This window comes from Miniopterus natalensis, chromosome 21 (genome assembly GCF_054644295.1).
Source record: "Miniopterus natalensis isolate mMinNat1 chromosome 21, mMinNat1.hap1, whole genome shotgun sequence".
Lineage (NCBI taxonomy): Eukaryota > Metazoa > Chordata > Mammalia > Chiroptera > Miniopteridae > Miniopterus > Miniopterus natalensis.
Window position 1 is genome coordinate 15177562 of NC_142101.1, and position 25276 is coordinate 15202837.

A 25276-nucleotide genomic window follows, 5' to 3' on the forward strand; every position below is an offset into this window, starting at 1 on the left:
AACACCAACTTCCACTCATTGTAGTCTGCGTCATATTTAAGCAATGACAACTTATCTTTTCTGTTAAAGGTAATCCCCTCACTCCCAGGTGGGTGGGTTGCCAAGATAAGCTCTACGCTATCACACTGTTACACTAGTGCTGTGGATGGGAATGGTCCCACATGCCAGCTCAAAAAGGAGCTTTGAGTCCTTTCACTAAAACGTACAGATCTTGAGCTGGGAGTACTGAGAGTGATGTCATTAAGGAGGACAGCGTCGGGCTGAGCTCTGATGCTCAATTCTCAAAAAAATTACTTCTATCTCTAGACCTGCCTTTCCCAAGTGAATCTTGATAACCTTCAAGAGCCAGGTGAGAAGAGGGCCGTGCTGTACTAGGAGAGGCCACATGGACATATGCCAGGTAAGGCTCTAAGTTCTACTCTTAGAACCCTACTTACTGCCAGAAAACCTCACTGGGCATGGCTCCGTGCTTTTGAGACAGCAAAAATTCAGAAACAATTATTTAGCGGTTATATTTATTACCGTTGCTAGTAATAAGAATAAACAGCTGAAATTCGTCGGACTTCCTGGGTACCAAGAGCCATCGTCAGTAAATTCTCGTAAAACTCTGCACTGTTACTATCTGTTTTTGCCAGTGACGCTCAGAATGGTAAAGAACTTGGCTCAGGGTCATCCTGCCAGTCATTTGTAGTCTGGACTCACAGGTAGGGCCTATCTGGCTGCAGAGTTCAGGTCCATAACTGTTACCCACGTTTACACATTAGCTCACAAAAATAAGACAAGATGTGTCCCAGCTATTTTATTTAAAAACAAAAACAAACCAGCGCTTCTGGGATTTGGGCTATAGCTCTTTAGAATCTCTGTCGATAAGGAGTTCCTGTGCTTCTTCAGATGTCCCCAGTTGTCCTGGTGTGAGTTCCTGGTTTGCTCACCCACCAGCTGGAGCAGTACCTGAAGGCTGGGATCCTAAGTTTCACCTTGAACTTGAGCCTTCCCAGATTCAGGATCATTATTAGAATCAGCCAGATTCTTCCAAACTAATCAAAGTGCTCTTTTATTTCCAGTGATTTAAATGCTTAGCTATTGTTGCTATTCCTTTCATCTTTATTTATAGAACAAACAGAAGGTTTTAGACGACTATATTTAGAAATGCCATCTGGTAGGCAAACCATTGAACAAAAATGTCTTGTTCCTTTCATGTGACTGCATTACTTTGAAATGTAATTAAGTTTCAGGATGGTTGTTTGCTTCTTTTATGGTGGATCTTTTGCCCTGTTGAACTTGGGGGCGGGGGGGAATTATCCCTGGAAGATTTTTATTGGTACATTCTTTTCTTCTTTGTGTATCTTTTAATTATTTTGTTGTTGCTTAATTTGCTTTTCAGCCAGTCTGTGTGCCCATTATGGATACACTCCATTTTGGTAACTTCATTGTCTAAACTAAGAGAATCAAGTAAACAAAATAAAAGCAAAAATGAAAAATCTCCTTTTTTTCAGGGTTTCGATATCTATTGGGATCTAAATATACAAATGTCAGGGTCAGAGTTTAGTTTGCTGTCCACTATGTGTTTAGAAATCCTCCAAGGCACACTTGTTGGCTTAAAAAAGTGATTGAAAGATTAGCCATTTAGAGTAGTATATTTGGTGTTTTCACATGATTGCTGTTCAATGAAATCATGTTAGTCATGCAGACACTGCACAGTTATACATTTTCTGTTTTAATCATTTTTGAGCATCAAATTATTTCCTCTCCATTGGTTGGTTTTTATCTGTTGCATTATTGAAAGGGACAGAGAAACACATGTATATAAGCAATGCACACACATTGGGTAAAATGCCTCAGCAGTAGATTTAAAAATTTTATACATGAACAATGTAAGTTTCTTTATACATTCCCCTTATCCATTTATGAAAAATGACTAGGAAAAAACTTAAAGGTTCTGAATTTTTATAAAACAGAACTAAACTCTTTAGAAAGGAAGGGTTATGTGGGATTATAAACTTTAATATAGCCCTTGTCCCAGTTCTAGGGATCTTAAACTTTTTTCCTGTTCTGGGCTCAGATGCCCTTTTTACCTGCTCTTAGGGCCACACTTCACACAGCATTTGCACATTTGACCGTTTACTTTTCTGTCTTTCCCATTCCCCACTCTCATTCTATGGGCCTAAAAATAGTCAACAAAAATAAAGAGTTTTTTTTTTAATGCTGTCACTGTGCGAAATTCTTTGTAAGCATTCTTTTACTTGAAGGAAGACTAGAAGGGGGGGGTGTGTGTGTAAAGAGAATTTTCACTCAATTTTTCTCCCATTTTCCCCACTCGTTTATATTTACATGCTCATTATAGAATGCATAATAGACAAAGGATGCTCAAAAACGCCACTAACTACAGCTGTGTCAATAGGAAAAGTACAAGAGATGAGCAAGCCGTCTACTGAATAATTTACATTTTTTAAAACACACTAAACCTCAGCGTTTGGAACCATAACTGAAAATCTCAACTTCTTACTTTAGTTTGCACTGATGATGATCTTTGCAAAACTGTTTATCTGTGTCATTTATTTCTCTCTTCTAACAATTTGTATATGCTTCTAACTAACATTGAAGGCTAAATGGAAAAACATTAGCAATATTTTGTTTATGAAGACAAGTGGCTTGACTGTAATAAAAATATTGATTCATGTCTTGCTTCTCAGTGAGCAGTGCCACCCATGAAGCCTGTTGGCACTTGAAATATAATTTCAAGAAAGCCAGAGAAAGTACATACCGTTGCTTGCAGAAGTATGAATTATTTATTTTTCTTAACAAAAAATGTAAAATGCATCAATGTTCAGCGTAGCCTGAAAACAATTTAATGGTAGTATTTACCTAAACTATGTAAAACATTAAAAGGGCTTTTAATATATTAATATAGACCATAAGGATGTATATTCCTTTCTATCCAGTATGGGCATAAAATTTAAAATCTAAAAAAATTCAAGCATTAAAAGATAAATAGTAATCAGCTTTTACTAAGTTACTTCTTTTTTTTTAAAAAGGAGTAGATTCACATATGCTATATAGATTTAAATCTTCCTCTTCCCCATAAAAAAAAAAGGCTATTTATGTAGGTTTTTTACATTGTGCAGGTGGAGTTGATAGACGAGAAAGAGTGTTTCATGGTTATTAAAATCATTGAATATATGAACAATTGCTCTCTCATGCCACTCTTGTCAGAGACCAGTTCTGTTCTGTCACGTGGTTAACATCTGGAAGCCACTTGGAGTAACTACCACCAACTTGTTGCTTACTCAGAAAAGACTTACTAGAACCCGCCGAGAGAAGGCAGAGTCCACGTTTCCTCTGATACACACACACATCGACTCAAATCTCATCACTTTAAGCCATTATTCAGTCTGCTGGAAAGACCAGGCTATTCATAAACGTGTTCTTTGTCTTAAAACAAACTTCCAGAAAACATAAAAATGCACGACACATGGAACCTCTTGGTTATTTCAGTTCACACCGGACATGATTTTCATTTTGACCCATGGCCCTGGCCGTAAACACAAGGTGAATGCATTTCCCCCCCCTACAAGTTGTACTTTGTGTAAAGCACCGAGTTTCCCTCATAACATCATTAAGGGGACTTGTTCATTTCTGATTAAGAAGAAAAATATGGAGTGTCATATGAAAAGTCCAGCCATACTCTTCATATGCAACTGTAATAATTTCTTAACTATGTTCCCCAAATCTCAGGCATTTCCAGTAGGGTCAATCCAAGAAGCATCTCTAGGGATTTCATTTAAAAGATTCATATGAGCTTTTTTTTTTTTTTTTTTTTTTTATTGATTTCAAAGAGAGGATGGGAGAGGGAGGGATAGAAACATCAATGATGAGAGAGTCGTTGATCAGCTGCCTCCTGCACGCTCCCTACTAGGGATCGAACCTGCAACCCAGGCATGTGCCTGACCGGGAATTGAACCATGACCTCCTGGTTCATGGGTTGATGCCCAGCCACACCAGCTGGGCTCATAGGAGCTTAAAAATGGCACACAAATACTGTAAAGAACCAAATATATACATTTTTAAATAATGGTCTATATCACACGTCAGAAAAGAATACTTGTTCTTTGTATTCAAAGGTTATGCTAATCATGGCAATTACTGGGGTGGGGTCTGAAGCTCAAAATGAAGCCCTTTGAAGAGAGAACTTGAATTTTCGCTGTGACTCTTGTTCCCAGAGGTCCTCATGACCCCTGGTTGACTAAATCCGTTCCTCAAAAGATGTCACCACATTCCCCATGACTACATTCCAAGATGCTCTGTGGAAGCTTCTTGTCCACCTCCCACATTGTTTGAAAAAGATGCTTGATTGCATCCCTAAGAGGGTTTTTGTCGGGCCTGGCTATTTGTAGTTGGTTCCCATAAGTTCAGCCTTTGGGGTGTTTTGGGCCTGACTCAGTGAAACTCTATTGTGATGGCCATCATTTGAACTCACATGGATGAAAAGAATCTCGTGAAAAGTGGTGCAAAATCAGAGATTTCTCCCATACCCAGATGTCTCATGTTCACCTAAAACTGGCCAGTATCCACTATCTCCCAAGTGTCTGAGTTGTGAAAAAATTATAATAACCCCCCTTTTCCAGGGTAAAGTCAGGAATCAGTACTGGCCCCCTAGAGATGATGTGGATATGTGGCCAGTGGTCTTTACGTTGTGAGTCATCCTAGAAGTTCAGCTGGGTACCCACAACTTAGTGACAGTTACCTGAGGATTGGTATTAGGAGCTTTCTGTTAAACTCAACCAAGTTAGTTAAAATGTTAACAGTACCAGTGGATTGCCATCTCTGTCCTAAGTACTAGAACCAGGATAATTGACAAATCTTAGAGGGTTTACATTTCCTTTCTGTAGCTCAAGAGTATATAGCCACAGGGCGATGAGAGAAAAGATGCATCTTAAAGCTATGTGCTCAGTAGTTGGAACCTACTGCAGTTGACCGAAATCCTTCTTGTTTCCACCATTTTGGTACAGGTGATGGTGAACTGAGTGCTGACTCAGCAGTAGTAACATTGGAGTAATAATAATGATAGGGCAATAGGTTTGTTCCTGGTAGTCAGCTGCCATTGGCAGAATTTGCATTTCTTGATGAGGAAAATACTTCAGTGATGCATTTTATTAAGATAAAAATGGTAACACGACTCAGCTCATGTAATTACAGCCCTTAATTGTATGCAATAAAGTATACTCAAGTACTTTGGGGAATTTGAAAAAGATTACTTTTTGCTGTAACTTTTTAAAACATGTAGTTGCACATTTTGAAAGCTGTCATCAAAATGCCCCCTTGTCAGCCTTGTATCTATTACTAGGCACATGATTACAGACTACTCAAATGGTACTTCTCCCAAATGTTAGGCATGCTTTCTGGTTTTCTCATTTGGTACTTATATTTTTGTCTTTATTTACTACTCCAATAAATATCTGATGCTATGAGTATTTGATTATATAATGGTTGAGTCCACTGAAGTCATTTGTCCAATCAAATGATGTAGAATACTCATAATCCACTCTGCTAAATACTGTTGCTGAGTATTTGATTATATAATGGTTGAGTCCACAGAAGTAATTTTTCCAATCAAATGACGTAGAATATTCATAATACACTCTGCTAAATACTGTTGCTGAATGAAAGATATATCAGACTTTGGTCCTACCCTTGAGGCATTTACACTGAGTAGGGAGACAAGAAGCATCCATATCTATAATATAAAGTAAATACTCTGAACTCCTATAAAAAGGTCATAGATAACATTTTAACAAGTTTAGAGGAGAGAGACTGTATTTCTAGCTTTGGAAAATCAAGGACACATATGTGGACTAGAATATCACAGTTCTCTAAATATTATAATTAGAAATTCGCAGCCATTGGGTTCTAACAACACTTAGGAGCCTTGAGACAGGGCCTCAAGCTGTTCTGCCTCCTCTCTTTTCGCTGAGGTTCAACATGGGGAAGGAATGTACCCCGACAATGGACCCTCTCGCCTCTCTTTCCTTGCTTACCTTCTTCTGGCTCCAGTTGACTTCTAGCCCCTGATTGATTGATTTCTTCTCATGATAAATCTGTGACAGCTCGCTGGAATGGTGTCGTTCGCATGATTTAGTAGGCCGATGGGACTTGGACACAGGAAACTTGCAATAGATGCTCGATGATTGAGTGTTAGATGAGTGGCTGGTGAGTGACTGGGTGAGAGAGGGAGTGAGTGGCCATCAGCTAGGAATCCAACCAGCCCGAGAAAAACAGCTGGATCCCGATTATGCTATTTAATGTAAGTTACCCGAGAACACTTTGCATCACTCTTTGAATCCGATTGCCGTTAATCAGTAGATATTTGTGGGACGTAATGCTCCTCAAAATCCTCAATTTGTGCATTCATATTACAGTATTTATCTTGTTAGGGAAGGCGCAGGGATAATCCTGTTTCACTACTGAATAAATAGATCATTATGCAGTGCTTCCCACAGCTTTCCTCCAAATGACCCCTTTGAGGTTCAGAAAGGACCCAAAAGTGATTAGATGTTATAAATGTTATGCCACTTCTTATTGCATATAGCGTTCAATAAAAAGAAAATCCCCCACGGCAGTTCTGTGTACCCCATGGGTCTAATACCGTCAGGTTTCCTTCTTACAGCATCTACATTTTGGCGTTTGTTTGTCAAAAATGGGGTGGAGGTAAAAGTCTTCGTCTTGCCAGTTTATGTGATGCCATAAAGCAGCATTTTGCATTTTTCAACACTTATTAGCTCAGCTCCCCAGCTGTGTCGCACCACGCCCTGGTGTGAAATTGAGAGGGAGCACTCTGACAAGTTTATATTAGCTTAAATTTATACCTTTTCTTTCAGGTGGGGGAAGGGCTGTGTTTTTTGTTGTTTTTTTAAAGGACATTATAATTGTGCCATTTTGCATCATAAAACGTCTATAATAGGACCCAGTACCTTATGGGAATGATTATTGGTGTATCATGTTTGGCTCCTCACACAAATATTAACAGCTGTGTCATAGAGGAAAAGTGGAGCAGGAAGTTACTGAATTAGTTAGCTGATGAATTAATTGCCCCATTTAATGTGTTTTTATTTCCTACAAAATATGTGTAGTCCAGTGCCCTGCATGACAAATGTGCTCAACACTGGGAGCCAGCAGAGAAAAATAAAAGTTTAAATTCTACCTACATGGTTGGATTTTGTTGTAATTATTCATCTATTGGCCTCAAATCTTTATTTTCCTCTTTTTCTGGAAGCAGTTTCAAAGACACAGGATGAAATGGCTTTCACAGAAGGCGTGGCGTGGCCAGGAGGAGATGGGTCAAAACAATGACTGTGATGCGACGTTAACACATTCAAACGAAATGACTGACTACAGCTGAAAATTGTAAGAGACACAGACTGAGCCGCTGGCTTCGGCTTGTGTCCTCGCTTGCCCACTCTGACACGTGACAAGCAAAGGGGAGATTCTTAGAGCATTTTTCTAAGATCCCTCAGGTGTGAGACAAGACAAGTCAAACTCACGTAAAGCTCTTCAGATTTACATTGTGTAAAAGGCTGAAACGTCAACACACCATCAGGCTTTGGGTCTTCTCCTAAGTAATGCTTCGGTCGGAGGGTAGCAGGTAAGAAGAGCCTGTACACATCCTGAACGAGGCTTGAAAAATGTGCTCCGGTTCTCCCCGCCAGATCCATGCGTCAGGACTTGCAAGATGCCCGGCCTGGTCCTACCAGCGACTGAGCATCTTCTGTGCTGTCAGAACAAACTGGAAGCAGCTGCGTGGGCCTCATGGCTCTGTTTGCACGTGTCAGATGCAAAGCAACCCTCGTACGTCTTCTAAAATCTTGAAATTCCAGGGCCGTCTTCAACTGGGAGAGTTCTTTTAAACCTTATACTCACCACGATGTTCCAGACGGAAGGCAGGACACTGGACATCTCAGCAGGCGTTTCTAAAGGCGACACTCACTTTTATGCCAAGTGAAGGGACCCTCCTATAGATATGAGTGAGGCGTCTTTAAGAGACCTCCCTGAAGCCCGTTACAGGATTAGGGCTCTTATCTAGTGGACCACTGGGGACCATAACAGAATATTAAGCAGGGGGATGCCACTAAGAAAATAATGAATGAGGCGCATTTACCTGGATGGAGACTGCGGAAGGAAGGAGTCGATGCCCAAGGATGTCATCAAGAAGGCTCAGGTGACAGGAGATGGACGGCCTGCGAGCTGGAGGAATGCTGTGAACCAGGCAACATCAGTTAAAAGATGAAGGCATTTGATGACAAATTTGATGCAGGGAACGTACAGATGGAAGAGCTACATAGCTTCTAAAGTTTTCAGGCCAGGACACCAGAAAATAACCCTGCTACCGAGGGATGTGGGGACACTGAACAGGAGAGAGCGTGTGGGGGCAGGTTGTGGCAGAGGAACACGATCCACCTGAGAAGATCCACCCCAGCGCTTCTTGTGCCGCGAAAAAATAAATTTCTGATGAAGCCACAGGATGTCAGAAACTCGTAAAGTTATCATGATGTTATTTTTTCATGAAAACTGGCATGGGGCAGAGCGGCGCAGTACACAGTAGGGAGGTGTCCGTCGCAGGCGTCAGCCCCGCATGAAGAACTATACCTGAAACCTACGTAGTTTTATTAACTAATGTCACCCCAATACATTCCATAAAAATAAAAAATAAAAAAACCTAAATAAAAAAAGAAGTTGGGTGGCTCCTTTCGTTGCTTGGAGAGAGATTTCTGGGGAACCGGCCCTGTTAATGGTGGCCGCCTTCCAGGTACCAAAGCTTCAAGGGAGGGTAATATGAAAAAGGCCGTTTAATCACACCTTGATTTTTTTTCAGTCGCAGCTGCTCAAGAGTAGCAGGCACCACGCTGGGAGCCCTACCTTTGATTGCAAAGCATAAAATTTTTACGGGCTTTTTTCCCCCCCTAATAAGTTAAAATTTGGGGTCTCTTCTATGATTCATTTGGGCAATAATCCCTGACAAAATAGTCAAAAGTGCAGGAATGGCCCCAGCTAAAAAATGTTTCTAAAAAATGATCTTTGATGGACCCTAGTTATTTAGGTCGTGGAAAAATGTGGATTAGTGAACATTTTAAATGAACTTTACTGTGTAATAGATTTCAAACCGGGCTCGATCAGTAGTAACCGAAAGTAATAAAAATATTTCTCGAAATGGTTGTTCGATGGCAGAAATATGACAGTGTTTTATTATATTTTCGGAATTCATTTTATTCTAAGATACTTCCTTTATTTTTATGGAACATGCCTTTTAGGAGCATGCTGTTTTATAATTATGTGGACGTATGCTGCACAAAGCAAAAAAGGGCCCTCGACTATAAGTAGGTTTTGTCCTTAGTATTGGACCCTCAAAAGTGAAAATAAACGTTGCCAGTAACGACTTGTGCTTTCTCCATGAGAAGTGTGATTAACAGAATTCCCCCCCCCCCCCCCCCCCCCCCGTCTAGAGTGTGATTTACAGGACTTAATTTCATTCTATATTTAGGATCTCTCATCCTTTGGTGAATTCTAAAGTTACTGAGATACTTTCTCTAATTCTTTATAGATTGAAGAGTAGGGGTGGTGTGTTGGATCCCTGGGGCCACCATAATAGATGAGTGCGAACTTGGTTGCTTAAAAAGACAAAAGTTTATTCTCTCCCAGTTCTGAAGGACTGACGTCTGAAATCAAATGTGGGCAGGGCCCTCCTCCCCCCCCCGAGCTTCTAGGGAGGTATTTTTTCTTGATCCTTTGAGCTTCTGGTGGTTCCTGGCAATCCGTGCTCTTTCTTGGTTTGTACTGTATCCCTCCAATCTCTGCTTCCATCTTCACAGGACATTCTTTCGTGTATCCCAGTCTCTGTGGGCCTGGGTATGTATCTCTGTTCCCAAATCCCCCTCTCCTTTCTTGTATAAGGACCTCAATCGTTGGATTCAGTGCCAACCCTAAAGGCAGGATGATTTTTCTCTCAAAATCCTTATAACTAATTACATCTGCAAAGACCCTATTTCCAAATAAAATAACATTTTGAAGTTCTGGATAGACGTGAATTTGGGGAGAGGGGGCAATATTCAACCCACTACAAGTGGTAATAATATTGTCTCACGCTTGCCTGATTTCATGTCCTAAAAGTTCTCAGCCAGACCAGCTGTAGAGGGGAGGGCCACTGGGATGAGTGGCCAGCACTGTGGAGGCCTCAGGACATAGCACAGGAAGTGATCTGGCCCTACGGCCATCCCTTGGGCCTTGCATGAGTCTTGCAAAGTCTCCCGATTCTTCTTTCCATGGGAACATGCTCACCAAGTCCTATCCTGATATCTAAGCCTACTTCACCACATGATAGACTGGAGTGCAGCAACGCAGAGTAGCTATCCGTTCAAGGCTCTCTTTTGTGTCTTAACAAATACTGCTAGTAGCCACTGTTTTCTCATTGCGCCTCAGTCCTCTCAGTGAGGTAGGTAGGTGAGGTGGGATTCAGAGACCTGTGAAAGGACATGATGGTCATGTGTAAGTTCAATAGGTGTTTTGTGACCATGGAGGCTCTGGCTAGGAGGTCCCTAAACCAGAAACAGAGTGATGATTGGCTGGCCACCCATCCAGTGCTATTAATTTATATCATAGGCCTTATGCCTTAGTGGTCATGAACTGGGGCTGCTGGGACTGGCATCTCAGTTCCTCAATTATTTCTCTGAGCCTCAATATTTCACATGTAGAATGGGAAAAATAATAGTAACTCCCCATGGACTTGTGCTAAAGATTAAACCAATCTATACAACTATGTAGAACAGTGCCTAACACATAGCAATAATCATGTCCAATTATTATTACTATATGGTACTTCAGTTGAACAAGTGTGTATATAACCCCTAACCTCAGGGAGATGATGATTATTAATACTTTATGGTACTTATACTTTGTAAGACTCTTCATACGACCATTTTAAAAGCCCTTTGATTTAGTCAGTAGACTTATAGGCTAGACAATGAACTTGAGAGAAGTTAGGTGATTTTTTCAGGTACAGAGTTAATGGCAGACTAGTGCACTCAAGTGTAGGTTATCTGACCTATAGGCCACACCATACATATTAAAGGAGAGAAAAAAAGTTGATGGATATTCAGTAACTCTATCCCAGGCTTCAGTCATATGGTAAACTGAACTGAGAAGCATCTTGTGTAATGGAAAATATACTGATTTAAAAGTCAGAAAACTTGCACCCAGCTGGTGTGGCTCAGTGGTTGAGCATTGACCAATGAACTGGGAGGTCATGGTTCAGTTCCTGATCAGGGCACAAGTCCAGCTTTCGGGCTCGATCCCCAGTAAGGGGCGTGCAGGAGGCAGCTGGTCAGTGGTTCTCTCTCATCATTGATGTTTCTCTCTCTCTCTCCCTCTGCTTTCCTCTCTCTGAAATCAATAAAAACAAATTGAAAAATAAATAAAAGTCAGAAAACTTGCATTTTAGTCCACCCTCCTTCTGTGGAGCTTGCCCAGTCCTTTCCCTGCCCTCTTTCCTTCCTCCGGGTGCATTACCTTTGCCTTCCTCCTAAGGTCCCAGGGCCCTTCCTTCCCTTGCTTCTGTAACTTGTCTCCTGAGCCTACGCACCCCAGCTGGCTCACTTCTACTATTTCTGTAATTTTCTAAATAAACTTTCGCTTATAATTTGAAAAATAAAAGAAAGGAAACTTGCATTTTAGGCTCTTCTCTGCCATTTGAGCTGGGAGATGATGGGCAGGCTTTTGCAAAGTATTAATGAGTTGAATCTTCACTCCTCAGGTTCATGTGATGTATCTCAACTGGTAGAGCTCTGAGTTGTAACATGCATATTCCCTCTTCATTTGCTGAGTTTTTAGTTTCTGGAAAACTACAGAGTCTGGCTCAGGGACACAGTTGTTTGTGTAACGTGTTGGTTGCCATTTGCTCAGGAGATATTCCCATGTGCTGTTATTGGTGCAACAGGGATGGGGCTTTTAAATGTTGACACTATGGAAATGTAATATGACTGGACTTGGACAGGTGCCCGAGTCAGACCACCCACCAGATTTATTTTGCTGCCAAACAGGTCAAACAAATGCAGTTGAAGGGCTTTGAACTTCCTTTATAATGAGTAAAAATTCACATTTCATTTTGAATGCATGGTGAGTTATTCTGAAATCTAAATGCTGAAAAGTACTTTTTGGCACATATTTTTTTCCAAGAACTTTCCCCTTTGTCAATTTTATGTTTAGGATTTGCTTTGAAGAAAAAAAAAATCATTCTACCTTGTTGAGGGAAAGAATCTTTTTTCTTTTCTTTTAATACATCTTACCATGGTATGTTATGACCATTAAGAACTTTCCCTCCCCTGTGTGCATAAACTAAGCCCCTAAACTCACTACCAGGAAGATCCTGAGAAAGAGACAGAGTTTTATCCAACATGAAACCACCGAGTAGTAGAATGAAGCCACCTAGGTGTCCTCTCTACACAGATAAGAATAGAATAAGTTTTTAAACTGCCTCCTGCTGGTAGACTCCCAGCAATTTGGTGGCAGTTTCATTCACCCTCACAGCCTGTTCAGTTGTAAGTCACTGTGAAGTTCAAGTTACTGGTTTTAACAAGCATGTGTGCAAAATACAACTGGCGTGGTGTTCATAGAGACCTCAGGCAGCATCTAATTTAACCTTCAAACCTGACATGGAGATTCAGAGACCTAAGGGAGTTGTCCAAAGGAAGGCAGCTGAGTGGTAACAGGTCAGGAACCATGCCTCAGAGTCAGGATTATCTCTCAGTCCAGGTTTCATTTTGATAGGCTAAAAAATATATATATATTTAATATGTTTTTTTAATTGACTTCAGAGAGAGGAAGTGGAGAGGGAGAGAGAGAGAAAAACATCGATGAGAGAGAAGCACTGATCCTCCTGCAAGCCCCATACTGGGGATCCGGCCCGTGACCCAGGCATGTGACCTGACCGGGAATCGAACTGAATCCCTGACCTTCTAGTGAATGGGTCGATGCTCGACCAACTGGGCCACACCGGCCAGGCTCCAAACATATTTTTGATTGTGTATCACTATTAGTAAAACAAAACAGTACAACACCAAGGACATTTTGAGTCTGTTCTTCCAATACCTGTGAATTTATGTGTAATATGTATAAATGTACTACACTTGTGTATTGTTCACATTATGCAATATATTTTTATTTATTTTTATTTTAAATATGTTTTTATTGATTTCAAAGAGAGGAAGGGAGAGGGAGAGAGAGAGAGAAACATCAATGATGAGAGTCATTGATCGGCTGCCTCCTGCTGGGGATCGAGCCTGCAACCCGCCTGTGCCCTGACTGGGAGTCGAACCAAGACCTCCCAGATCATAGGTCAGTGCTCAACCACCCCTGGCAGGGCTATACAATATATTTTTAAAAGAAAATTTTAAAAGATGAGGTTAAAAAGAAATAATATACGGGAGTCCTAGGAATTTTCTTTTTCCTCTCCCCACTTCGGAGTGAGGCCATCCGGACTTTTATCTTAATAGGGTGGAATGATTTATGTCAGCAGGGAAATAAAAAACCCTTAACAACTATAAATGAGGGGTGACACACGTCCATCCCTGGTGCTTATTTTCCGTAACACCTGGGTCCAGGAATGTTTATTAAATGAGAGGCCCAGGACCCATTTCCCTGCAGACTTCTTTCACTGTATTTTTTTTCCTGATAAGTTACACCACTCTAGTTTGATAAAAGCAAAAGATCCAGACCTATGTTTAGGGAACTCAGAAGGTAGATTTTATGCTCTGTATTGAAATGCATTCTTTTATTTCTGCAAATACCACGCATATCTGTTCCATCTCTCTTTAATTCCTGGGAGAGCTGATGAAAGAGAGATGTTTCTGTCTTTAGGAATTTCCTTCGGATTATTCTCATGTCACGAGGCTAATCCTCTGTTTTTGAGTTTCTGCTCCAGAAATTACATATATCTCAAAGCCAGAGGATTTTTATTTCTAGTTTGCAGCGAGTAGCAGAAGGAAAGGAATGCGTCCAGACCTAAGATCTGGTTTCCAAAGGAGGCCTTGGAAGTACCAGGGGAGGCGTGGGGCTTGGTAATGAAGGTGGCCGTGGGGGCAGAGTCGATAGGGCCCAAGCAGACGATCTCTAACGTTTTGCAAAGCAGAGCGCTGAGGGTCTTTATAAATACACACCACAGGGAAACCGGCATCTGACAGCCCTGGAAGAAGGTGCAGGAACAGGAGGTGTGGTCGCCTATTTCCAAAAGAAGACGAGATGTCAGCCGTTTCAATGGGAAACATAAAACCCCACCGAGTGAGAGACTGGGGCTAAATATCTTTCATTAAACACTCAGGCACAGACCCTAATGTATGTTTTCCCAAGTTGGGAGAGAAAGGGAAGGGATGTGTCCCCGTGTTTTATGAAAGATGCAGGGGTTAGACTAGAAAACAGGAATAATTATCTTGATGAAAATAGTCATTAAATAGATAATTTTATACTTGCTCGCTGGCAAGCTGGAGAGAGTCGGGTAAAAATTTCTCTCTCTCTCCCTGAGTAAATAAACAGATTGTAGTGGGTGGGTCATAAGAGATGATGGAATTAGGATATTAATCCTCCTAATTTCCGACTTGGGGAGGAAAGCCACCCTTTAAAACCGTGCCTTGATGAGCAGGCCCCGGGACACCTACCTACCGAAGTCTCTATGAACAAAGCTGGCGGGGTGTCGCCTAGCCCTGACTCAAACAAGTTTGGTGCCATCCAAGGCTTATGCTCTCTAAAGTAAAAGTGACAAGAAATAGAGGGAACTATCGAAATAATTCCTCCCAGCTGTAAGATTTGGAGCGAGGCACCGGCCAAGGCAGAGTATGCCTGGACCAGTTAAGGACTCCCTCATTCTTTATGGAATGTGAGTCGTCAACGAAGCCCCAAGATTTCTGGGTTCAGGTTCCAGTTGTTTACTAACTAAAAGAAAAGAGCCCACAAAAAAATCTATTCATGAGGCTCTGTGCCTCAAATCCCTTTTACCAAACATGTTGATGAGTTAAGTATAAATGAATCAGAAACATACGGTTCGCATTTCTGTGGAAATCCACAGGGTATATTAAGGGAATTAAAGGGAAATGTGTTAGGCCAAACATGTTTAAGAACTTAACAAAACCGAAATCCACCAAAATAGTTTAACGTTTTTCTGGCGAGTCCCTTCTAGTTTATTCTTTTTCAACAGTGTGTTTTCTCAATTGCTTTAAACTTACATTTTTAGGTGATGTGATAGATTTATAAATAAAAGCAACATATTACAATGAATTTACCAATCTATTTCCTTAAATGAATCCCAAGTAGTGAAGTTTATCTCAGCTAACGATCCAAATATATTAAAAACTCTAGGGAGTTTGGACCAATGACAAAGAAGCTAAATTGTGAAATGGTGAAGTACAAGTTATATAATATATTGAACTTAAATCCTTTCCAGCACATGAATTCTTTCATTTTCTTTTATTTTTTAATATGTTTTTATTGACTTTAGAGAGAGAGGAAGGGAGAGAGAGAAACATTGATGAGAAAGAACCATTAGTTGGCTGCCTCCTGTGCATGCCCCCTACAGGGGATCAAGCCTGCAACCCAATATTAGTATTAGTAATAGTATTAGTATTAGTAATAGTATTAGTACTAGTGTTGTTTAAGGCACTGTCCCTATGTGTTTGGGGACCAGGCAGATTTTGAAAAATAAATACAACAGACGTGGATCATGCTCTCAAGGAATATATATAGCTGTAACTTCGCCTAAGCTAAATTATCCTAAGCTCAGAGGTATGGGATTCCTTACCACACAGCTTAAAGCAATTTTACCAGCTTTCTTTGTAAAGTGACTCTTATAATGGGGGGAAGAACCTATTACCCATATGCAGAGATGACAGAAATCCACAGTTCATGCTCATAGAATTCAGCATCTGCCACAAGATCATTTCTCAACTCTACAAAGGGGTGGAAATTACCCTCTGTTTGAAATTCTTAAAGATAATTTGATTTTTTATTAATAGTCCTCTGAGTGAAAGAGAAAATAGGATTAATTAGAATTTGTTCTTGTCATTGTCATTTTAGGGCCCTCCATGAATGCGTCTAATTTCACTAAAGAAAGTTATGCAAATGTGAATGCACAATAAAGAAAGGGCAGATTAACTTCTTATTTATTTTCTAACAGCAATGTAAAAAACACTAAGAACCATGGTTTATGCAACTAACAGACTGAAGAGACTGGACTTTAAGACTGAAACCTGGACTTTAGGCGTCAGAAATCACTACAAGATAACTCTAAAAAAATCTCATCAAGCTATATTACTGATTTAAACCGATGAAGTATATGCACGAGAGTGCTTACCTCTGTTTAAAAATATAGTTGTCATGCTGTTCATTTTCAGGCTCTCCAGGTGACTTGAAGAGACCAAACCTTCTTACTTCATTTTTTCTTGGAAAAGGCAACATCCTAGGCTGACAATATCCATCAGTGGCTGTTGATAGAGGCAACTCCTTAAATCTGAGTCTCTTTGGGGGCTGTGATAATTTAGGGCCACTGCCGTGAGTTTTGGTGTCTGGGCAGTGACACCTTCTGATTGAGCCCCATCCCACGGGAGGGATGGTTGTCACGGAAACCCCAAGGTGGTGGCTGCCAGCTTGGAGCGGGGTTGTAGTAGGAAGGTAGGGAGGCGCTCCGCTCCCATGGGTGGCTGTGAAGGGTGGAGGATGGAGCCCCGGCACTCTCAGGCTTCCCTGGGACTCAGGCGGGGGGCTGTGTTTTGTTCATTCCGAGTACGTGTTCAGCTACAAAGTGGGTCATTTGAGGGCCTTATGGCACTAACATTCTGAGGCAGTTGGGGGGATGAACTGAGTAGCAGAAACTGGGCTCTCTACAGAGCATGATTGAGATTCTGGCTTGACCGGTGTCAGTGCCTGAGATCATAGCAGTGATTATGAGTAAGTCCAGCAGCAGCATCTTCAAGGAGCTCCGGTTGTTGACAGGGGTGTGCTGGGTGTCATCAGTGAGGAAGACCTCGATAAATCGTCGCAGCAGAAGGATCACTGTGGTGGGGTCGGGGTGGGGAGCGGTGGAAATGGTAGCAGGAAATAAGAGGCCCAGCCATGGTTTCATGATGAAAGTCCATTTTCATTTCAGGAAAGTGTCAAAGAATTCAAACAGGAGGAGAGTAGGAGCGGAGGACTGGGATGTTAGGGAGACGTGGAAGTGAAGTTTGGTCAATCTCAAAATTAATTGTCCAGTTCTGTTTATGTGGGACACCGATGATACACTAGCACATTAAATATTAACTCTTTTCTTAGAGAAAGTTTTAAAGCATTTCAAAAAACTATTTCATTGAGAACATGATTAACTATCTTAAAAAGTAAAGAAAAGAGAGAGACTCCAATGATTTTAATATGGGAGGGGCTAGTGAGAAGACTTAAAATATAACAGCCTTGCCTATCTTAATATGGAGTCACTCACTATATTGTTGCCAATATTTGTATTTTTATTTCACTAAAGATTCTGTTAGAAAATAGGTTGTATTGTGGTACTTTTATAAAAAAAAGTGCTCAAATAATTTAAAAACAGGGTTTATAAAAACAGACATGCTAATAGATACAAAAAAGAGCTGTGTTTGGTAGGAAGGCTGGATTCCACAGATAGGATGTAAAAAAGCCGATTTTATTTAATGTTCTGTCTCTCTACAGTCTAGACTGACTGATAAATTGAATCAGATATTTTATCTATTTTGCTTTTTTGGTAAAAATCACAATACTTGGGATTTAAAATAATCAACCAGTCACCTTAGCCATCCGGATTATATACCTTCAGCCTGCCCATCGTGATAATCTCTCTAAGTTAATAAGAAAGTCTACTTGAAGGGAGTACATTTTTTGCCTTCAGGTTAGGAAGGGAAAATTTTGTCTAAAGTGGATTTGCAAAAATAAACTAGTGAATATACGTGCTTTAGTTTCATGCACTAGCGGTATTGACCCGTTTGCAGTCCTCCCTTCTCCAGGTGCACGCTCTCTCACACCATGTATTTACGTCTTTGCAAGAAATGTCATTTTCCACCTTACTACCTAAGAGAATTCCTACTTATCTTTCGAGCAAGACTCTCCCAACCCTCCCTCCCTCCCATCGCAAAGTTAAAAACGCCTGCCTTTGCTCTCATGCCACGCTTTTCATATTTTTTAACAGAGCGATTTCATAAGTATATGTAGACCTCCCTGTTTGTTTGATGGCTACATAACAGGGTCTTAAGAGACCAGGAACGCCAGACAGTCTAGATTCAAATCAAAGCTCCTGGCTCTGCAATCTTGGGCAATTCATTCTAATCTTGGAGCTTTTGTGTGCTTACTTGTAAGATGGGAATGATGATAAAGGTTACCTTACAGGCTTTTCGTAAGGAATAAATAAGTTCACATATATGAAGGACTTAGACTTCTAAGTATTCTCTCTCATTCACGTTGTATCCACAGGATTTAATAGGTAATATTTGTATAGTGTATGTTTATTTCATAATTTATTGGTACAAATATCGCTGGAAAATGTTAAGTTATACATCCATGCTTACGCTATTCATAAAGCACAAAAAGGAAACTTGTCAATATATTGTTAATATTATAGAAAAATAATTTTAACAGGGCAAGTTAAAAAAAACAACAATTTGGAAGCTATCCACATTAAACAAATTAACCAGAAAATTTCCCGATCTTCAGTACATACTGGCCGGGCTCCTCCTTTGATTTTAAATCCCCTACCTTTAGAAAAATAATGTTTACCTCTGTTTCGAATTTCTACTAATCTAACCTGGCAAAAGAGACCTAAACAAGCTTAAATCTTAGCTAATTTTTCCTTCATTTCCTCTCAAACATATGGAAAATGTTTGCTTTATTGTCTTAAGGAGTTGTTTTATTGATCCTTTTATATGATCCTTCAGTACAAAAGGTTTTGATATAGGGGAACAGTATGCTATTAATCTTGTAATAACAATGAAATACGACCAAGACCTGGCGTATATTTTGCCTTATCAGTTTCTAGCCTTTTCACTGCTGTTTTAATTCCTACCCTCTCACTTTAAAACATTTCCCCAGTTATCCCAGGACACGGGCTCCCAGCTGCAGCCCACTCTCCTCCTCTGGGTATCGCCTCTCCACATAACGATCGCTGGGGTTAGCATCCATGTCCTGTCTTCTCCCCTGCCTTTAATTTCCCATTAGTGTTCTGTCGGCAGAACAGCTTTTACTTTTTCTCCTTTATTCTGCAAATGTATTTCAAGAGCTCATTATTTTCCGCTGAAATATATTCCTGTAGTTTGGCTTATAATCCTTGCGTTCATTGCTAAAGCTAAAGTCTCTCCTTCAGCTTATTTTTACACATGGCACCTCCAAGCCCCCTGTACCGACTTTCTCTCTATATTTTTGAAGGTTTTCTGCATATAAAAGTTTTACCTCCTTTCTCCATGTGACTGTGGTGGCCTACGTTCTTCTTACTCCGGTGAGTTTTAACTTGAAATATTTTCAATAGCAGTTTCTTAACTATATTTCATCTTTTTATAGTATGTGTCCCAGGAGCTCTCAGAACACCTGGTCAGGGTGCTTTTTAATATGTTGTGTTTTTTTTTAAAGTTGAAGGGAGAGGAAGGGAGAGGGAGAAACATTGATACTGGGAATTGAACTGGCGACCTCTCGGTGATGGGCCGATGCTCAACCAACTGAGCCGCACCGGCCAGGGCCTGATCCGGGTGCTTTTGTCTCTCAAAATCAGTTCTTTAGCGATTCCTCACATATTCTGAGCTGGCTATCAAACGCATATCTAGTCATCTTACGTAAACTTTCCTGAAAGCTGAATAAAATATATTCATGTTTCTTTCTCTTTTTCCTTGTGGTGTCTTGGCCTCAAATGCTTTTTACATAATATAAAATGAGGCCTCTGAAACCAAGAATCGTGCATTTTCTCAATCTAGTTGTCACCATGGCTTCAGAAATATGTGGGCTCATCTCTTATCCCAGACGTATTTTTAAATGAAAAAAGGCATCGAGAGAGAGAGAGAGAACAAAGGCAATGCAGAAAGAAGAGCCTGCATACATAAAGAATAAAGTAAATGAGGCAAAACGTTAAAAAAAAGAGAGAAAAGAATAAAAAGCGTCTCATGCTAAAGTAAAGCACTGTATTCCCGCGAGGGGGCTGGGAGGACAACTACTACAGGCAATTTCCCAAATAATCTGGGGGATCGGATCTGGGCTAAGAAAAACAGAAAGCCAAGAAAGAGTATAATTAAAGAACTTAAAATTATAGAAAAGATCCTTGTGCTTCACTGCAAAGATCTCCAAAGTAAAAACACACACAAAGCAACCAATAATAATAATAAAAAAAAGAACCTGTGTTTTTTAAGAAAGCCACAATCCTGGTATTTCACCGGCCATGGCGGTTATTCTACGATCCCGTTACTTTCGCTCCTGCAAAATCGCAGGCCATCGCCTGCCTTCCCCGCCTTGCGTCTCCTCCTCTGCAGCCGTAATCATGTCTAATTTGAAGACGATAGTGGAGATTCAATGAAACAATGTGCATTATTACCCCAGTTTTCAAATGAAATGGAGGCTTCAGAGGTTAATTTCTCAAACTGATTGGGCTAGAATCTGGTGTGGGACAAATACTAAGACATATATATGCACATATAGCCTCTCTCCTCTGTCCTGCTCCAGCAACAATACATTTTAAGAGGAGAGTTTTTGCAAAAAGGCCAGAGAGATGAAAAGCCCCAAAGTGATAAGCCCCGCAAGCGCTGGCTGTAGTTTAGTACTCAAAGGGCTTCTTCATGGTCAAAGGCTTGCTCTCAGGGAGCTCCTTTTTTGGGGGGCCTGTATGACACACGTGTTGCCATTGAAAAGGACACCAAGTTGTCAAAAGCCACCAGGCAGTGATGCCTCAGTCAACACGAGGGGCTGCAGCCCAGAGTTGACATTTCGACTTCGTATCTTCTAACTCGGCAAGTCACCCGATGCTGCCCAGTGGGTCCTTGATACAAGTCAAACGAGTTAACGGGTGAGCAGAACAACGGGAACGAAAGAAAGAAGAGCTAACGAACGGTTGGCGTGGCGCTTCTGTTCCCTCCTCCGTCAGAGGGGCCAGCGACGGTGTCTGTTGCCTAGCGCTTGAGTGAGAATCGAATACGCTGATACACGGAGCGGATGGCACAGTGCCTGGCACTTACCGATCACCGACGTGTTGGCTGTTAACGATTACGACTATTACCATAGGGCAGCTATTTGTGTGATGGGGAGGGGGAGACCAACGGGATTTGGGGTGTAAGACCCGCAGGAGACAGAGAGGAGGCGGCGGGGGAGTGTGATGTGGTTGGATGTGTCCAGGCACTGTTGTTCCTGTCATCGTCTGGTTGGCTGGCGTTTGCGTCAGTCCTGACCAGGTGCCAGGTGGAGGAGCCCGCAGCTTGTGCTTTGTGCCAGCGGAGGGACGGAGGGACATTCTAGAGGAGGGAGCAGGGCAGTCACCCAGAGTGGCTGCTTGGGGCCGACTTTCCAAATAGGCCTACTCAGCAGCTGGGCAGGAAAGAGGGCTGGTGAGCTTCCAGATGTGTGTCAGGGAGAGGGGGGAGGGAAACGACGACCCAGCAGCCTGACGCTCGGACCATGACAGGGACATGAACTGCGACCAAAGGCCGGGAGAGCCCACAAAGTAATAACAAACAGGCCAGCCCCATTTGCCCTCCAGCCTGGAGCGCAAACCACATTTCTGCTCAAACAAGTTGTTAGAAGACGCTGAGAATTGAAACATGGAAAACTCCTCGGCCGGTGTAATCCCGTTAGCTGCCTCTCTACAGTTGGGCTGTATCTTTGTAGCACAAATAAGGGAGACATCTTGCAGTTACTTGGTTTGCTCGATCAGTTCCGACAGCCAGACTGGATTGCTGGTTTCTGTGCGATTAGCTGGTGTGAGATATCCATCAGGAGGCGTGAATGACCTAGTTCAGCTGTCCAAATTGACCAGGTTAATCAGATTCCAATGAAGTTCTGCTTTGAATTTCATCCAGTTCTGATTTTTATATTCAATCGTTTTCTACATCTCTAGCTGAAAATCACTGTACATCAAAGGGAATTAAAACAATCTCAGACAAGTTAGTGGGACTATAAAGCATTTTTATTTTCATTCAGCTATTATGAAAAAATATCAGTGGTCACATTTGAAATATATACAGCTTGTCCCCTAGATGTATGTGTTTTAGGCAGCTTGAAACTTTCCTTTGCCCTATGTCCACATTTTCTTGCAACTTCCCCCGTCCAGACCGTCCTCAACACTTCCCGACCTCCCGTGCTCCATTTCTTCCCACACTCGTTGCCACCACCGCCATATCCTGTTTTCTCCTTACGTATGTCCGTATGTCTGTCAGTACCTGTCTTTTCCTCTCTCCTCTGTCCTGCTCCAGACTGAAAGCTCCTAGGGCAGGAACTTTGCCTTTGCCTTTCCCCCCATTACTGATATGCCCCCAGCACACATCCTAGTTAATAAGTATTTGTCAAATGAGCAGGTGTGTAATTAATGCAATTTATAAATGTATTGGCACATGGACAACTGAGTATTGGGGAGTTTGAAGGAAGTTGAAAAGGATTCCAAGAGGAGATGGTATTTACCTGAAACCTAAAGGAGGAAAATGATATGATCGGGGGGAAAAAGTGGAGGCAAGACTGTTTGAGGTAGAGCTTAGAATAGACTCTACAGCGTGAGAAAACCACGACGCATTCGAGGAACTTAGAAAAATTATGGAGGGTGGGGAGAATGAAAGACGAAATGATAAAGTGCTTCCATGACTGCTCATAGTGTGGTCATCTTTTTCACTGAATAAATTAGTATCTGGAATGGTCTTCATTTTCACCTTATGTCACTTGGGTTCCATCTGCGGGACGTCTAGAGCCCTTGGCTTGGCTTGCAGAGCAGATAACTTATCACCCTACTCTTCAAGACATAAATCAATGCTGCTCCTTATGAAGAAGAAACCTTTGTTGTCCTTCATTAGGAAAAGCTTCACAGTCCCCAAGGATGTTCATTTGTTTTGTTCCAACTCTCTGCCTGGACAAGCAGGACCTGAGTTAGGGTCCCCAGAGGCTGGGCTGGACAAGGGCTGGCCTGTTTCTGGCCACTGGTTATAAGAGCATCTTGCTCAAGTAGATCCAAGGATGGAATCGAAATCAAAAGCGAGGAAGAAAGGTTAAGGGCTGAACCTCAAGAGGCAAGGCAGAGGGGCAGAACCCACCCGTTTATCCAGGAATAAGGCATTTGGACATGAGGCAAGTGAGGACTAGCCTAGAACAAGGGATTTGGACAAGAGAGTGGGAGTGGACCCTGGACACACTCCAGGAAAAGTTGGAGTAGTCCCAGGGACATTTTTACAGGGCACATATGGTCTCAGCTGTGGGTGAGGAAGGAGCTGTTAAGGGCTCAGCTGGTCCTTAAGGAGGTATCAATCTTTTTTTGGGGTAAACATATGTGAGGACAAAAATAAATTACAATGATATCCGAGAAGTTCTATAATCGAGGCGTGTGCCAAGTGGGAGCAAGCTTTAGGGTTTAAACGAAGGCTTCATAGGAGTGGCATTTGGAAGACTGGTGGATGATTGGGCCAAGGGTTGATGTTGTGCTCAAGGATCAGTGGCTAGACCGTAGAGCTGTAAGTTACGTGGAGCATGCAAAAAAGCATATTGGGACCTCTCAGGTACAGAAGGAGCCTTCCTGAAGCAGCTAGGGCTAGGGCTGAGAAGATTCACCATACGTCCTGCTTCAGAAGATCCTTTGGTGCTATCTGGGTTGGCATGGACTTGCTGAAGAATCTGACCTATTGGACGGAATACAGCAGCAGGAATCTCAGGATGGTGATAACGAAGTCTCACGAAGGTGGTTAAGATGGGTCAGCCCTCCCTCCCTCCCTCCCTCCCTCCCTCCCTCCCTCCCTCCCTCTGCTGTCAGTATTATGGATCAAACTTGTGTGCTGGTGAATACAGGGTGGTGTTAGTAGGTATGTCACATACATTGCTAAATTAAAGGACGTTGGCTATTCTATTTGCAGCCCACCCAGCAGGCAAGTTTCCTGTCTCCTACTTCCACTCAAGAATTAAACATTTTAAAATATTCTTCATTCACAAAATGAGACAAATATTCTATTTACCCTCAAAGAGAAAGTATCAGTGTAAAGTGTACCTACATGGGACCTCTGACTCAAACATTTCCATCAATATCTATTTTGTTGCCTGTAACAAAACCAGAAAATAAACCCATCTCCAGGGGTGAGATGAAGTGTCAGTGGAACTGAAATATTTGCAATCCTTGATTTTGAAGCTGCTGTGATGCCTAGAGGAACACCTTGGGATTTTTATGTTCCATTTCAGGGTACTCAACAAAAAGCAAAAATCCTACTTTCCAAGGCAGAACCTCTCCCTGCTGGGAACAAACGTTTAATATGATTTTGAGAAATCGGACGCACCCGAGGAAGACTTTGGTTTGGAACACAGATGGGTGTGATGCCTCCGTTTCTCCAAATGGGCTGTGGCGGGGCTGTTAATAGCAGCGTCCTGCGTCTCCAGCTTCCTTATTTTGGCAGAGGCGTCAGCTTCCTGGGTGGGCCCGTTGGAAGCTTCATCCTGGGAGTCGTTCCTGGAATGTAGCCTGAAGTCTGTTTCCTTGGCCTCTCGATGATTCTGTGAGCCACCCAAATCTCGTAATAAAACCCTTTCTTCTTAAAGTAAGTAGAATGGATTCTGTTATCACGACTAAGCAGATTAGAATATCTGATAATTGCTCTTGTAGGGTTGACAACACTGGCAGCCAGTTTCAACTGGGACCAAACCAAATCTCGTAATAAGAACATAGGCATGAAGGGAAATGCTTTTGAGAGAGAGAGAGAGAGAGACATCTAACTCCTTTGGCTTGCATTCGTTTAATCTCTTATGGCCAACAATGTGATTTGAGCATCTGAAGGAGGATCTCTTCTATTTATTTCTTGTAAAATAACGCCCTTAATGTGATTTAGACTACTTATCTTGAAAATATTTTACCATAGGGATATTTTGTTATTAGTCTAGCATTTTGATGGTCGTATCTTATTTTGTAAAATGGCAATCTCTGACATTGCTTCTCCAACATTTTGATTAGTGCCTGAGACTACACATTTCTGTATAGAATAAAACATTTTTCAGGCATAGAAGGAAAACAGAACTACCTGCGTAAATGCCATTGTTCCACCCC

General features: G+C 41.6%; 1 long non-coding RNA gene across 2 annotated transcripts in view; it reads left to right on the forward strand.

The window, feature by feature from the left end:
* The first annotated feature begins 157 nt into the window (after window positions 1–157).
* Window positions 158–25276, forward strand: part of LOC107543595 (uncharacterized) — a 161465-nt gene continuing 136346 nt past the window's right edge. The window contains exon 1 of one of the 2 annotated variants that reach the window (XR_001603826.2): window positions 158–400. This is a non-coding gene — a long non-coding RNA (uncharacterized LOC107543595). Of the gene's footprint in view, window positions 401–19459; window positions 19520–25276 lie in introns of those variants that run through there. The other variant, XR_001603827.2, reaches the window with a different exon arrangement.